We start from the raw sequence: 14,882 nt of genomic DNA, 5'->3' as shown, positions 1-14,882 counted from the left end.
TGCAGAAGCACAGAGATGGAAAGGAATATGGCTGGAGATAGGAAGTTTGAGGGAATAGAGAGGTTAGAAAGATAGGCTGGGCTCAGTAAAGAGGCCTCTGGGGCAACCTGAAGAGATGAGAAAGGCAGGCAGTTCTCCCCAACCCATTGTGAGGGTAATTCTGCTTCTGTCTGTTTGATTTCAGCTTAGGAACAAATCTCAGCAGTAGCAGTGGAAGAGTGGGACAAGAGCCCAGATGCAGTGAGTTAAACTATGGATGGAAGACCAGGAAGTGGAGGCAGTGAGTGCATATTTTTCCATGCAAGCAATCTGGATAAGGAAGAAGAAAGTATCTAGCTCAGCAAGGGTCCTTTAAATTATCATATATTACTGGTATTCAGAGGAGGAACCAGACATAAAAGCCATCAGTGTACCCATGCCGTGAGAGTAAGATTACTTGGGAATTAATGTAGACAGGTCTGAGACTTGAACTCCAGGGCACCGCAGTGTTTAGAGGTCGAAGAAAGGGACACACAAACCTGCAAATCACTGAGTAAAATACAAATATGACTACATTAAAATTTAACACTTCTGTATCGGAAAGGACAACATTTGCTAAAAGACAAGCTAAGACTGAGAAAAAACAACTAACTCATACAAACAAAAAATCCTCCTATAACTCATATTTAAAAACCATGTAATGAATTTATAAGGAACTCGTAAGAATCAGTACAAAAAGACTCAACTGTAAAAAAGGACAAGTGATATAAAAATGTAATTTATTGAATAGGAAACCCAAATGGCCAATAAGAAATAAATACATAAGTACATGTATATCTGTATATACCTCACTAGTAATTTAGGAAAGCTTTACTGAAGTAACAAGAAACCATTTTGCATTCCTTTGCACAAGGAGAAAAATTTAATAGTTCAACAAGATCAAATTTTGACAAGGATGTGAAACAAATGGAACAGACACATTGTTTGTGGATATGTAAAACTATAATTTGGAAAGCAATTTGGCAATATCCAATAAGACTGAAGAAACAGGTACCTTATAACGTTGCAATTCTATTTCTGGGTACAAAGACAGTCATTGCAGCATCATTTGTATTACCAACAATTTGAACACACCTAAATGTCTAATGTCTACCAGCCCAATGGAGAAATAGTGGCATAATTCATATAATAAAATACTCTAAAAGGAGCTGAAAACTAACCACCTTTCCAGCCATAATTAAGTGATTCCAGGCTAGTCCTCCCACCATGAACAACTATAAAAATGGACAGAATTTATGAAGCAACTACTTGCAGACAAAGAACAACAGGAAGTGCAAGACTGATCCCTGAGAGGAAACTCATGAAGTAAGCCCCTAAAATCACCTAGTTCCTCTAAGTAGGGACAATTTCCCAAGTGGGTGCAGACAGCTAGAGTCTGAGCAGAGGAGGGAGATCTCACTCGGCTGAGGAGGCAAAAATCAGATTGAAGATAGCTGAAACCGCTGGAAACCACTGGGCAGAGCAACAGAAAGGAGGGTGTCATGCAGACAGTTCCAGAAGTCTATGTGTGAGTCCCCTAAAAATCTGTGGCTGAAAGCTGGCATGATGGTTAATTTTGTGTCTCAACTTGACCGGGCCTCAGGGTGCCCAGGTACTTGGTTAAAGATGATTTTGGGGTTTGTCTATGATAGTATTTCTGGAGGAGATGAACATTTCAAGTGGTAAACCAAGTAAAGGAGATTGCCCTTCCACAGTGGGTAGGCCTTAACCAATCTGTTGAAGGCCTGAACAGAACAAAAGGCCTGGGTAAGAATTCTCTCTGCCTGGCTTTTAGCTGGGACATCTGTCTTCTCTCTCCTGCTTTCAGACTTGAACTTGGAACTCACTCTATCAGCTCTTTCGCTTCTTAGACCTTTGGCCTTGGATTGAAACTATACCATTGGCTCTCCTGGGTCCCAGCTTGTTGACTACAGATCTTGGGACTTCTCAGTCTCCATACTGCATGAACCAATTCCTGATAATACGTGTGTGTGTGTGTATCCATCCCCTATTGGCTCTGTTTCTCTGGAGAACTCTGAATAATACAGCCAGGCAGTATATGCACATAGAGACTCCCTGAGGCTTACTAGAAAGCAAAGTACTAAATGGGTTACAATTTGAACAGAGATATTAAAGTTAGAGCAGTCCTGGGGTAAGAGCATTGCCAGGGGAGTTCTGGCCCTACCAAAATGGAGAGATCTCATAAGTGCATCCTTAACATCCTTGGAATCCAGTTGAAACAGCAGAGAGGTTACAACTTCAGGTAAGGACCATAGTTTAGAGTAAGATCTATTCTAGGTCTGCCTTAATAAATTCTAAAATCAAACCATGACAAGATCCACAGGAAACAAGTTTGGAGATTGAGTCTCACCAAGTTAGTGGGGCTTGGGAAACACTCTAAGCTCTTCACTGATGTGTAAAGACAAAACAAAACCAAGAATAAACAAGTGTAAGGTCATTAGCCAGTAATGACACTGCCTACTAGAACAAGAATCCATATACCTCATGGAGAAATAAGAGACTCCAGAGTATTGTTCACAATGTACAATATTCAATAAAAATCCCTTTAGACTGACAAACAAAAATGTGATCCATAGTCAAGAAAAAAAGCAGTATATAGAAATAAACCCAAGATGGTCTAAATGTTAGACTTAGCCAACCAAGATCTTAATGGACTATTATAAATATATCCAAAGAATTAAAGGAAAGCATGGTCTTAATAAGTAAATAGATAAGGAATTTGTCCAGAAATGGAAACTGTAAGGAAGGAAACTAACAGAAATGCTAAAACTAAAAAATAATTGAAAATTTTTACTAGATAAGCTTACCAGCAGATTGGAGACAGGAAAATAAAGTCAGTGGACTCAAAGACAGATCAGCAGAACTGATCTCATAATGAACAGAACCTCCAGGATCTATGAAGCAATAGGCTTCCGTACGTGCAACTGCACTCTCACAAGGAAAAGTGAGACTGGGGCAGAAATATGTATTTGAAAAATAACGTCTGAATTGCCAGGATGTGGTGAAAAATTAGTTTAAAGATCCATGAAGCTGAACAAACTACAAAGCAACTCAAACAATAACTGCAGCTTCTAAGCAGAAACAAGGTAGGCCAGAGGACAGTGAAAGAGGTTTTTTTAAATGAAGGGGCGGGGGCGGGGGAGTGGCACACTCGGAATCTTGTCATCCCAGAATTCTGTGTTCAGCAGAAAATCCTTCAAAAATGAGAGTGAAATAAAGACACTTCCTGAAAAATCTAAGAGAATTCATCACTGGCAGAACTGCACTACAAGGAATGTTAAAGGCTGCGCTTTAGAAGAAGGGGAGCTACAACCAGATGGAAATGTGGGACTATACGGAGGAATGGAGACCATCATGGTAAACAAGTGGGTGAATGTAAAAAGGCTGTTTTTTCATGATTTACTTTAAGAACTGATTGTTTCAAGTAAAAATAAAGAGACATTGTATAGGTGGGTATAACAAATAGAGAAGGAAAAGATGTAATAACCACCACCAAAAACTGGGTTGTGGGGAGGGCAAGTGTAATTACACTCTTGTAAGGTTATTACATTTGTGATATGGGAAGCAGGAAGTGGGACATTAGAAGTGCCAGGTCTGACATGAGAAAGGGGTATGGTGAAATAGAATTAGGAAAGTGACGTGTAAAGGTATTCGACAGTGACTATATCCTGGATCATGAGAGAGAGAAATCTTAAAGGTAAAAGAATTGATTATAAACAAGGTGCATTCTCTGAGCATAATGGAATTAAACTAGAAGATCAATAACAGAAGCAAAAGGAGAATTTCCAAACACTTGATAATTAAACAACACAATCTAATTAATCCATGAGTCAAATAGCAAGTCTCAAGGGACCTTAGGAAATATTTTGAAATGAATTAAAATGAAAATATAATGTATCAAAATCTAGAATAGGGGCTTTTGCTTCTGACGTAAGATAATGGAACAACAGATTTGCCCTATGACCTAGAACAACAAAAAACCAGACAATATATGACACAGTGGTTTCCAAGACTACAAATTAGACAATAAAGGGCGATGATCACTGAATTGAGAAACCACGTGAGCTCTATGATCATCAGAGCTTACTGTCTTGAGTTTCTAGGCAGTGTTAAAGAAAGGAAGGGAGCTGAGGAAGAGCCCAATGGATTTCCTTACTTGAAATATAGGGCTAAGAGTTTGGGGAGATCAAAACAGCTGGAGTTTAAAGGGTGGAATAGCAGAGAGGAGAGAACTGTGAAGAGTTCCCAGAGATCTACAGAGGTTTCTCTCGAGTATTTAGCACAGTCCTCCTGAGTGTATGTTTATGGGGAAACTGCTCAATGCCAAAGAAAAAACCATCCAAAAGTATTAAAAGAAACACAATCTGGCACTAACAAAGGGTCAAGAACCATGTCTATTCTCATCAACCAGCCTATAAAAACTCATAGTAGGACATTAGATGTACTCAGGAAGCTGCTGCCTCAGTAATGGGAAATAATCAGCCTTATACTGAGCACTGCTCTGGACCTACCTTATAGATCATAAAAGCAAAACCTGAAAGGATCAAACTGTTTCCAACAATCTTACCTGCATCCCAAAACAAAGTTCAAGAAAATACACAGGACTAAAAAAGATGACCAGCACTCAAGGTAAAATTCAGTGTCTGGCATCCAAACAAAGATTACCAGGCATGTAGACAAGCAGGGAAACAGCTCATCGAGAGGAGTGTACTCAATCGAAACTGACCCAGAACTGACACGTTAAAATGACCAGAGGACTATAAAAATTATTTTAACTATTCCATACGTTCAAAAAGATAACTAGAGATATGGAAAAATATAAGAAGAAATAGTGGCCTCAAACTTCCCAAACATAATGAAAATTACACATCCTCCTATCTGAAGCTCAATCTCAAATACAAGAAACAAAGAGAACTATAACAAGTCACATCATAACAAAATTGTTCAAAACCAGTGATACAGATAAGACCCTAAAGACAGCTAGAGAAAAAAGATGTGTTACTTACAGAGGAACAAAGATAAGGATAATACCAAATTTTTTCTTGGAAATAATGCAAAGGAGAAGACAGCAGAGTAGCAACTTTAAAATACTGATAGAAAAAACTCTAAATCTAGAATGATATACCTGCTGAAAATATCTATTAAAAAGGTGAGATAAAGAGGTCTTCAGACATACAAAAGCTAAAAGAATTCAACACTACCAAACTAACAGTATAAGAATTGTTAAAAGATGCCCTTCAGGCAGAAGGAAAATGATCCCAGATGGAAACCTAGCTCTACACAAAGGAATGAATTCTGAGCACTGGAAATGGTAACTGTATAGGTAGATATTTATGACTTTTCCTCCTCATTATTTAAATCTCTTTAAGAGATAACTGAGTGACCTAAGCAAAATGGCAGAGTAAGCAGCTTCAAGCTCCCATCTTCCAAGAGAAACAAAAAAATAAGCAGTAACTGCTAGAAGCAACTTTATCAGAACTCTGGAAAACAATGAGAGGTTTACATCAACCAAACAAATGCCGAATCAAGAAAACAGCAATTTTAAAGAGGAGAAAATCTTTGTGGTTTTGTTTTTTTTACTTGTCCTTCTCCCACCTACTCTCCATCTTGGCAGCAATCTTGAAGACAGAAACCTACCTTCCCAGTGTAGGAACGTGGTCACTGGTTCCACAGGGAACACACTAGACCTTATTTGCAAATTACTATGTGTATCTGCTCTATGTGGGGGCTACCTGAGGGAATGATGCAGGAACTTATTTCTATTTTGCCAAACTTGGAACTCACTCAGGCTAGAAAAGCAATGGGCATTGCTTGAAAACACTGCAGGGAAAACGAACCACCACAAATGCATCGGGCAAAAGGTTACAGTTGAGACACAATGTTATAGACTGAATTTTGTCCCCTCAAAATATGTATGCTGAACCCCAATCCTCAATGTAACTGTATTTGGAGATAGGTTCTTTATTTTTTTTAAAAAGATTTTATTTATTTACCTGACAGAGAGAGAGCACAAGCAGGGGAGCGGGAGAGGGAGAAGCAGGCTCCCTGCTGAGCAGGGAGCTCAATGTGGGGCTCCATCCCAGGACCCCGGGATCATGACCTGAGCTGAAGGTAGATGCTTAACCGACTGAGCCACCCAGGTGCCCCAGAGTTAAGTTCTTTAAAAAGGTAATTAAACTTCAATGAGGTCATATGTGCGGAGCCCTAATCCAATAGGACTAGTGTCCTTACAAGAAGAGGTAGAGGTGGCTCAGTTGGTTAAGCATCGGGCTCTTGGTTTTGGCTCAGGGCATCATCTCAGGGTCCTGGGATTGAGTCCCGTGTCAGGCTCCCAGCTCAGTGGGGAAACTGCTTGAAGATTCTCTTGCTCTGCCCTTCCCTCTCCCCTCCCTAAATAAATAAATAAATAAATCTCAAAAAAAAAAAAAAAAAAAAAAAAAAAAAAANCCCCAGAGACGTTTGTGTACAATGAAAGGCCATGTGAGAACCCAAAAGAAGATGGACATCTGCAATCAAGAAGAGAGGACTCAGGAGAAGCCAGCACTAACAACACATTGACCTTGGACTTTCAGCATCTAAGAACTGTGAAAAAAATAATTTCTATTGTTTAAGATACCTAGTCTGTGGTATTTTGTTATGGCAACCCCCTAGCCGGGGGTTACAGACTGCCTAAAGTATGGGAGGGAAAGCTGGGGAGTTTCTTTGGGAAATCAGGGCATTTGTAATCACCCATGTATGAGAGAGATTTTAGAAAGCCACACGCATGCCCAGGGCAAGGCATGTGCTCAGAATGTATCTGACAAGATCCTAAGTTTTCACCTTGGTCTGATCCTTAGGATCAGTAGAGGCCTTGGTAAGTGTTAAAAAAAAAAAAAAAAAAGCTGCAGCATGGAGGCAATCTACAAAGACTAGAAGTGGGTTTTTTCCCCTTCTATATTTAGCTCCTGGTATTCAAGGACATCTCTATCAAACCATTAGCTGAACACAAGCCAACATGACTGCGACTTCAGTGACCACACATGACAATGCTCTAGCCTGCAAAAATAGTTTGGAAAAGTCACAAAACAAGTGGACTATTACAGCCTTCAATGATTTTATTTTTTAAAAACCCCAGCAAACAGCAAGGCAGGGGAGATCAGATTTCCAGAGTTACTACATTATAATATACAAATGTCCAATGACATTGTCAATGACAATCACAAGCCATGCAAAGAAACAGGACAGTACGGTCCACTGAAAATAACAAAAATAAATAGGCAGAAATCGCCCCTGAGGGCACCCAGACCTGAGCCTTACCAGACAAAGACTTCAAAAGAACAGTGTTAAAGATGCTCAAGAACTAAGGGACATCAGGGAAATGATGTCTGAGCAAAATGAGGGTACTGATAAAGAGATGAATTACAAAAAGGAACCAAAGAGAAATTCTGGAGCTAAAAAGTACATTAACTGAAATAAAACATTCATTAAACGCTTTCAAGAGCAGATTTGAGCAGGCAGGAGAATCACCGAACTTGACTGAAATTATCCAGTCTGAGGAGCAGAAAGAAAAAAGATTGAGAAAAAATGAACAGAGACTAAGAGACCTGCAGTACAACAAGAAGACCAACACACGCATTATGGGAGTCTCAGAGGAAAGAAAGAGAAACAACATTTGAAACAATAGTGGTCAGAACGTTCCAAATTTAGTGAAAGATATGAATCAGCACATCCAAGAAGCTAAGAAACTCAAGCTCAAGAGATGCACACCAAGACACGTTATAATCAAGCTATATGAAGAGAGAGTCCTGAAAGCAGCAAGACAGAAGCAACTTGTCAAGTACAAGGGATCCTCAGTAAGACTAGCGCCTGATTTATGATCTGAAACCATGGAGACCAGAAGGCAGTGAGACACTACATTGAAAGTGGTGAAAGATATCTGCACTCCCATGTTTACTACAGCATTATTTACAACAGCCAAGATGTGAAAACCACCTAAGTGCCCATGCCATTTAAGACTACATGGATGGGGGCACCTGGGTGGCACAGCGGTTGAGCGTCTGCCTTCGGCTCAGGGCGTGATCCTGGCATTGGGGGATCGAGTCCCACGTCAGGCTCCTCCGCTGTGAGCCTGCTTCTTCCTCTCCCACTCCCCCTGCTTGTGTTCCCTCTCTCGCTGTCTCTATCTCTGACGAATAAATAAATAAAATCTTAAAAAAAAAAAAAGACTACATGGATGAACCCTGAGGGCATTATGCTAAATGAGATACGTCAGAGAAAGACAAATACTGCATGATATTCTATGTGGAATCCAAAAAATCCAACCTCTTAGAAACAAAGGGTAGAATGGTGATTACTAGGGGCCGGGGCGGGGGGGTGCGCGGAGGAATGAAGGAGATGTTGTTTAAGTGTACAAACTTGCAACTAATAGAAAAATGACTCCTGGAGATCTAATGCACAACATAGTGGTTATAGTCAACAATACTGTATTATAAACTTCGAAGATGCTAAGAGACTAGAACTTAACTGTTCTTACCACAAAAACAATGTTAGTTATGTGACATGATAGAAGTCTTAGTTAAAGCTATGGTGGTAATCTTACTGCAATACACAAATGCATCAAATCAACACACTGTATACCTTAAACTTACAGTGTTTTGTGTTTATCTCTCAAAAAAAAAAAGTGGCAAAAGGAAAAACTTGTCAACCAAGAACTCTACATCCAGGAAAATTTTCCTTCAAAAATGAAAAAGAAATTAACTTATTCACAGTTCCAAAAACTGTGGAAGTTCAATAACACTAGATACCCCTGCATAAAATGCTTAAGTAAGTCCTTTCAATGGAAATGAAAGGATATGAGTTAGGAACTTAAAGCCATATGAAGAAACAAAGATCTCTGGTAAAGGTAACTATATGGGCATATAGAAAAGCCAGAATTATTGTATTTTGGTTTATAGCTCCATGTTTTATTTCTTACATGATTTGAAAGACAAATGGATTAAAAATAATTATAAATCTGTGCTGCTGGGCACACCATATATAGAGATGTATTTTGACAACAACAATAATGGGGGGTGGAGTTGCATAGGAGCAGTTTTCATGTGCTATTAAAGTTATCAATTCAAACTAGATTGTTACACATTCAGGATGTTGAATGTAATTCCATGGTAACCACAAAGGAAATGTTTTTTAAATAACTGCAAAAAGAAGTGAGAGGCAATCAAAGTGGTTCACTACAAAAAAATAAAAAAGAAGGCAGTGATGGAAAAAAACGAAGGACAAAAAAAGTATAACACACAGAAAACTAATAGGAAAAAGGAAAAGTCCTTCCTTATAAATAACTGCTTTAAATATAAATTAAAAATTTCAGTCAAAAGGCAAAGATTGACAGAAGGGATAAAAACGTGATCCAACTAGGTGCTGTCTACAAAAGACTCACTGTATTTTTTTTAATTTTGGGGGAAAGGTGGGGAGCAGGAGGGGAAGGGCAGAGAACCCCTCCTCTCCCTTTCCACCCCCCACCCCTCTGCTAGTGCTCTCCTGCTCTCTCTCAAATACATAAAATCTTTAAAAAAAACAAAACAAAGCAAAAAACCATTATGAGACAGAGACATTATCTATTGATAAAAGAGCCAATTTTATCAAGAAGACGTAACAATTATAAACATACATGTAATTTAAAAAAACAGTGCCCCAAATTATATGAAGCAAAAACTGAAGGAATTGAAGGGAAAAACAGTTCTGTGCTAACAGACTTCAATATACTACTTTAAATGGATTGACTATCTATACAGACGCTCAACAGGGAAACAGATCACCTAAACAGCTCTATAAACCATCTATACCTAAAAGACATACATAGACCACTGTACCCAACAACAGAATATATATCCTTCTTAAGTACACATGGAATATTTTCCAGGACACAGCATAAGTCAGACCACAAACTAAGTCTTGATAAATTTTAGAAGACTGAAATCATACCATGCATCTTCTCGGACCACAAAGGAATAAAAACAGAAATCAGTAACAGAAGGAAAACTGAAAAAATTCTCAAGTATGTGGAAATTAAACAACTCTTAAATAAAGTGGGTCAAGGAAGAAATCACAAGGGAAATTAAAAAACAGACAAATTCAAATGAAAAGATAACATAATTAAATTTATGGGATGCTGTGAGGGCAGTGCTCAGAAAAATGTATAGTTGTAAATGCCTACATTTAAAATGAGGAAAGATCTCAAAACAATAACCTAACTTTATACCATAGGGAAGTAGGAAAAAAGAGCAAACTATATACAAAGCTAGCAGAAAAAGGAAATAATAATGATTAGAATGGAGATTAATAATACACAGAGTAGAAAACAATAGAGAACCAATAAAACCAAAAAGTTGGTTCTTTGGAAATATCAACAAAATAGGCCAACCTATAGATATACTGACATAAAAAAGAGAAGGCATTAAATAACTAAAATCAGAAATGAAAGTGGGGATGCTACTACCAACCTTAGAGAAATAAAGGATTATAAGAGAATACCATGAATACACCAACAAATAAGACAATCTAAATGAAATGGACAAATTCCTAGCAACATGCAAATTAAACCAACTGAAGGTGGACTAGAAATCTTAATTTTTATTTAAATTCTAGTGAGTTAACATACAGTGCAATATTGGTTTCAGGAGTAGAATTCAGTGATTCATCACTTATATACAACACCCAGTGCTCATCACAAGTGCCCTCCTTAATACCCTTCATCCATCTAGCCCATCCCCCAACTACCTCCCTCGATCAACCCTCAGTTTGTTCTCTATTGTTAAGACTTTCTTACGGTTTGTTTCCCTCTCCCGCCCTTCCATATGTCCATCTGTTCTGTTTCTCAAATTCCACATGTGAATGAAATCAAATGGATTTGTCTTTCTCTGACTGACTTATTTTGCTAGAATAGAAATCTCAATAGACTTATCACAAGTAAAAGGACTGGAGCGCCTGGGTGGCTCAGTCGGTTAAGCATCTTAGTCTTGGTTTCAGCTCAGGTCATGATCTCAGGGTTGTGAGATTGAGCCCCGCATATGGCTCCACACTCAAGGTGGAGTCTGCTTGGGATTTTCTCTCTCCTTCTCTCTGCCCCTCCCCCCGCTTGTATGTGCTCTCTAAATAAACAATTTTTTTAAAAAAGTAAAAAGACTAGGGGCGCCTGGGTGGCACAGCAGTTAAGCATCTGCCCTCGGCTCAGGGCGTGATCCCGACGTTATGGGATCGAGCCCCACATCAGGCTCTTCTGCTATGAGCCTGCTTCTTCCTCTCCCACTCCCCCTGCTTGTGTTCCCTCTCTTGCTGGCTGTCTCTATCTCTATCGAATAAATAAATAAAATCTTTAAAAAAAAAAAAGTAAAAAGACTGAATCAATAATTAAAAACCTCTCAACAAATAAAGACAAGAACCAGATAGCTTCACTGGTGAATTCTACCAAAAACTTAAAGAAGAATTACCACCAACTATTCTCAAATTCTCCCAAAAAATAGAAGAGAAGGGAACACTTTGTAAGTCATTCTGTGAGAGCAGATACCAAAACCAAATAAAGACATCATAAGAAAACTATAGACCGGGGCGCCTGGGTGGCACAGCGGTTAAGCGTCTGCCTTCAGCTCAGGGCGTGATCCCGGCGTTATGGGATCGAGCCCCACATCAGGCTCNTCTTCTGCTATGAGCCTGCTTCTTCCTCTCCCACTCCCCCTGCTTGTGTTCCCTCTCTCGCTGGCTGTCTCTCTGTCAAATAAATAAATAAAATCTTTAAAAAAAAAAGAAAGAAAACTATAGACCAACATCCTTTATGAAGATAGATGCAAAAATTGTGAACAAAATACCAGCAAACCAAATCTGACCGGATTATACACCATGACCAAGTGGTATTTATCCTAAGGATGTAAGCATGGTTCAATATATGAAAATCAACGTAATACATCACATTAATCGAACAAATGAAAAACACACAGGCATCTCAACTAATGCAGAAAAGACATTTGACAAAATCCAACATCCTGTCACAATAAGAACTCTCAGAAAAGCAGAAATAGAAAATTCCTCAACATGATAAAAGGTATTTATGAAAACTCCATGTTTAATAGCATATTCAGTGAAGAAAGACTGAAGTGTACCTGTAAGATCGAGAACAAGAGAAGGATCAGCACTTTAGCAACTGCTACTCGACATTGAACTAGAAGTTCTAGCCAGAGATACTAGACAAGAAAAAGAAATAAAATACATTCAAATTCCAAAGGAAGAAGTAACACCATCTCTATTTGTAGATGACATGATCCTATACAGAAAATCCCAAAGAACTTATAAGAAAGCCACTAGAGCTAGTAAACAAAATCAACAAAAGTTGTAGGGTATAAGATCAACTCACAAAATCAATCGTGTTAAATTGTGTTTGTATACATCTGCAATAAATAATCCAAAAAAGAAATTTAGAAAGCAATTCCATTTACAGTAGAATCTAAAATACTAAGATACCTAGTAATAAATTTAACCAAAGATTTGTACACTGAAAACTACAAAATACTGCTGAAAGAAATTAAAGAAGATTTAAACAAATAGAAAGACATCCCCTGTTGATTAGAAGACTTACTGTTAAGATGACAGTACTACCCAAAGCAATCTACAAATTCAAGGCAATCCCAATCAGAATTTCAACAGCGTTGGGCGCCTGGGTGGCTCAGTCAGTTAAGCGTCTGCCTTCGGCTCAGGTCATGATCCCAGGGTCCTGGGATTGAGTCCCATGTCGGGCTTCCTGCTCCGCGCGGAGCCTGCTTCTCCCTCTCTCTCTGCCTGCCACTCTGCCCACTTGTGCTCTCTATCAAATAAATAAATAAAATCTTAAAAAAAAAAGTAAAAAAGAATTTCAACAGCCTTTTTTTGCAGACATAGAAAAGTCAATCCTCAAATTCATATGGAATTGCAATGGTTCCAAATATGCAAAACGATACTGAGAAAGAATCAATTAACCTAAATATGAAAGTTAAGACCATAAAATTTTAAAGAGAAAACACAGGAGTAAATCCTTATGACCTTGGATTTCATATCAAAAGCATTAACAACAAAAGAAAAACTAAGGGCGCCTGGGTGGTTCAGTTGGTTAAGCCTCCGACTCTTGGTTTTGGCTCAGGTCACAATCTCAGGCTTGTGAGATCAAGCCCCACATCAGGCTCCATACTCAGTGAGAAGTCGGCTTGAAATTCTCTCTCCCTCTCCTCCTGCTCCCTCTCTCTCTCTCTCACATGCACTCTCTCTAAAATAATCTTTTTTAAAAAAAGGAAGAAAGGGGCGCCTGGGTGGCACAGCGGTTAAGCGTCTGCCTTCGGCTCAGGGCGTGATCCCGGCGTTATGGGATCGAGCCCCACATCAGGCTCCTCCGCTATGAGCCTGCTTCTTCCTCTCCCACTCCCCCTGCTTGTGTTCCCTCTCTCGCTCGCTGTCTCTATCTCTGTCAAATAAATAAATAAAATCTTAAAAAAAAAAAGTCAGATGCCAATCTGATTCTTATAAAAAAAAATAAATAAATAAAATAAAAATAAAAAAGGAAGAAAAACTAAATTGGACTTCAACAAAATAAACTTCTGTGCATCAAAGGTGATTATCAAGAATGTGCAAAGACAATCCACAGAATGGGAGAAAATATCTGCAGGTCAGAAATCTGATCAGAGTTTAACATTCAGGATATACAGCAAGTCTCTACAACTCAACAACAAAAAGAGGAATAGTGCAATTAAAAAAAAAGCAAAGGACTCATATAGATATTTCTCAGAAGACATACAAATGGCCAACAAGGACATGAAATCAGTATCATTAGTCAATAGAGAAATGTAAATCAAAACCACTATGAGATACCATCTCATACCTACTAGGATGACTATAATAATAATTTAAAATAGTAAAGTAAGTGTTGGTGAGGATGTGGAGAAACTGGAACCCTCAAATATGGCTGTGGAAAAAAGTTTGGCAGTTCCTCAAAAAAATAAATATATACAACTACCATATATCCAGTAATCTCACTTCTGGGTATACAGCCAAAGGAAATGAAATCACAATCTTGACGAGAGAGCTTACTTATTCACAATAAGTAAGAAATGAAAATAACCTAAGTCTCCAGCTATGGGTGACTGCATGAAGACAATTTGGTATGTACATAGAATGGAATATTCTGCCAAAAAAGAAGGAAATCCTGCTTTTTGTGACAACATAGATGGACCTTGAGGGAATTATGCTAAGTGAAATAAGTCAGAGACAAATACTATGTCCTCACTTATATGTGGAATCTAAAAGAATCTAACTCGTAGAAACAGAGAGTAGAATGGCGGTTGCCAGGGCCTCCGGGTGGTGAGGGAAATGAAGATACATTGGTCAAAGGGTACAGAGTACAAACTTTCAGCTATGAATGAATAAGTTCTGGAGATATATATTATGATGACAATAAGTAACAATACTGTATTGCATACTTGAAATTTGTTAGGAGGGTAGATCTTCAATATTATCACCACACATACACACTTACTGAGGAAAGACTGCGAAAGGTAAGGATGTCCACTCTCATTAGTTCTATTCAACATTACCAGGGCAATCAAGGCAAGAAAAAGAATGAAATAACATACAAATTGGAAAAGAAGAAGTAAAAGTGTTTCCTATTTGAAGATGACTTGTTCAGAGAAAATCTGATACAATCTACCAAAGAACTGCTAGGGCTAATGAGTGAACTGAGCGAGAGTACATGAAACAAAACAGGATCAGTATATAAAAATCAGTTACAGCAACAATTAAAATTTTATACTTAAAAATATAATACCAATTATAATAGCATAAAACATGAAATA

The sequence above is a fragment of the Ailuropoda melanoleuca genome, chromosome 10 (genome assembly GCF_002007445.2).
Source record: "Ailuropoda melanoleuca isolate Jingjing chromosome 10, ASM200744v2, whole genome shotgun sequence".
In the NCBI taxonomy this organism is placed as follows: Eukaryota; Metazoa; Chordata; class Mammalia; order Carnivora; family Ursidae; genus Ailuropoda; species Ailuropoda melanoleuca.
Note: the sequence above shows the minus strand (reverse complement) of the source record.